Source organism: Atta colombica, unplaced genomic scaffold (assembly GCF_001594045.1).
Source record: "Atta colombica isolate Treedump-2 unplaced genomic scaffold, Acol1.0 scaffold1, whole genome shotgun sequence".
Classification (NCBI taxonomy): Eukaryota; Metazoa; Arthropoda; class Insecta; order Hymenoptera; family Formicidae; genus Atta; species Atta colombica.
In genome coordinates, this window is record NW_017259183.1 from 4,070,382 (window position 1) to 4,073,101 (window position 2,720).

At 33.2% G+C, this 2,720-nt stretch overlaps 1 protein-coding gene across 1 annotated transcript in view; it reads right to left on the reverse strand.

The window, feature by feature from the left end:
- Positions 1 to 2,720, reverse strand: part of LOC108687702 — a 96,667-nt gene that overhangs the window by 92,879 nt on the left and 1,068 nt on the right. The window lies entirely within an intron of this gene.

A 2,720-nucleotide genomic window follows, 5' to 3' on the forward strand; every position in this document is an offset into this window, starting at 1 on the left:
TCTTTCTTCCTCTTAAAAAAATTCAAATATGTATAAAATATATTTCGCTATAATCATATGTATAAAAATAAAATATAAAATCGCAAACTATACATATGAGTACAAAGGATGTCGAATAATGATGACGAAGGTAATGAAACACGCCCGTCTTTCCACACAAATAAGTTAATAATATTATCTTGATGTACGCATCTTAATATTATACGCATGTATCCACGACATGTGATTATTCTACCCGATTAAATTACCCAATTATTTCTACAGCGTAGTATTGGGACGCGTATCTAGCACGCATCAAGGTAAATTCCCTACCGGAGATCCGGAGAAAATCTTGTCGGGTTTCATTCTGCCATCCTCACCCACGCGAAAAGTGAAAAGTTATATCCATTAAAATACAAATGATAGCAAGTGGGTGGAATAAAGTTTGTTTTGGGTTAAATAACGTTGTCATTTTAATTTATCTTTATTGTGCCATGTATAGTTGTACTTTATTATTACTTTATAGTAGAGTTATAATTTTATTCGTCATTTAATTGTAACCAAAATTTGTAACTCGCAATAATTAATCTGTTGTTCAAAATATTAAAAAAGAAAATAAGTATTGATCGTGATAAATAATCATTTCTTCGATAATAATCGTTAGAATAAATCGTTAAAGAACCACATACTAACTCTAAAAACTACACTTTATCACTTTTTCGCAAATGTTTGAAAATTACAGACAGATGTATAAGTCTCATGCTTTTGTTCGAGAGATATAAAAAGACGGCGAAACTCAACTGTCTTTTCGCATGAACGAGTTAATATTATTGAGTTAATAATCCCGTATAGTACATATATCCGATTCGCTGCGAGCTACCTTGATTAAATTACCCAATTACCTCTTGGACGTGGCGTCAAAATACATATCCAGCGTCAAGGTAAAGTCGCCTACCGAGCGAATCCGCAGAACAGCTCGACGGTCGTTCATTTCGCGACCTGCGCCCACGCGCGCAATTGCGTGGTTAAGGCGAATTTATACGGTTCATTCTTCGCGTGATGCGAAATAAATGCGTCGAGTGAACGAGTTCTTGTTTGAATGCACCATCGGAAGTGGATTAGCCGAGCTCTATGTCGTTTCATGGATTTCCTTGGCGAAAAAGAACTGAAATAAAAAGGACTTCGCACATTTCTTGATGAATGAAACCGACTTCTATCAAATTGGCTAAATTTTTTTATATGTAGTTGATCAAAAGTCTTAATGGGTATGAAAAAAAGCTCAATTTTTATGATTACGGAGCCATAAATTGCTCAAAATTGTGTATTTAGAATCATGTTTTTTTTTCTAAAATCACTAATTTTTTTCTTATTTTTTAAAATCATTCTTGCAATCTTTCAGCTTTCTTCGGAAGCATTTTTTAACAAAGCAAAATCTAAAAGAGTCTAAAACAAAATAAGCTAATAGTTTTTTTAATGGCCTGTGTTATTTTATTCAGATTATTAATTCGTAGCTATAAAAGTTAAGTTTTCTATGTCCATTGAAACTTTTAATCGACATCACAAAAGCAACCACATATCAAATAATCAAAAATTTAGTCAATTTGACAAAAAAACCGGTTTCTTCTTAAGAAGTATTCGGGATTACATTACTTTTCGTATTACTGATATACGAAAAGTAATCTAATTGTAAATTACTCTACATTAAAAATTTAATGCACGAAATTAAATCCTTTTATGTAAAACGAATGACAGTTTCTTTCATAAACGGAGGGAGTTATTTATAAAATTTAAACACATCGTCCGAAATAATCATGTAAAGTGAATGGTGTAGATTCGCTTTTAATCCTGGCCGCAAGGATAAATTCATGACGGTAAATCACAGGCGAGAATATCCCTTTTGTGCAATGTGCTGTATTGTATGTTAATAGCAATTATTCGAAGGGGCTAGCAATTGGCAATTGGCCTATGGCTATGGAGTAATGACGCAAGTGCATCGCTCTCTTCTTGCACACGTCACGAGTTGGTCAGATGCAGAATCATGTCTCGAGCTATTCATGGGTGGCGCCAGGATATCATTTTAATACCATATTCGAACATCAAAAGAAAGAGGAAGATAAAGAGAGAAAGAAAGAGGACGGACACGTGTTAAGTATGCACTTAAATGACGACCTCGTCGTCCTGCATGCAGTATCCTGCACAAGTTTATGGCGACATATGAGTTCACAGTAAGATTTTGCCGAACAACGACGTAAGTCCTAAAAGATCACATGTATTTGTTACCCCAGCCGAAACGAATGTAATAATGCGTGACGTTTCTACATCTCTTTCATTTTTAACGCATGATCTCCGAATCCCGTTACAAAGTTATCCATACCGAAGAAAAACGATATTCGTAAAAAAAAATTAGTATTTGCGGATAAAATTTAAGAATCATTCAATCTCGTTACATAAAAATAGTATTTTAAAATCATATAAAAAAAAATGCAAAGAGAGAATAGTTTTTCCTAAATAAAATACAATTTTTATTTTAAAAAACAAGCAGTATAAACTAATAATAAATACAATATAATATAAATCACAGCAATTTCTAATAAAACTTCGCGCAAACAGAGAGTCGACTCAGAATCAGAGGGAAATGGCCTGCAAAAGCCATTTTACAACAGCCATTTTAAAGCATCGAGAATCATAATTCTCGACTTGTCTGTCGGTAGATTTCTAAAGAAAAGACGATATATATATAT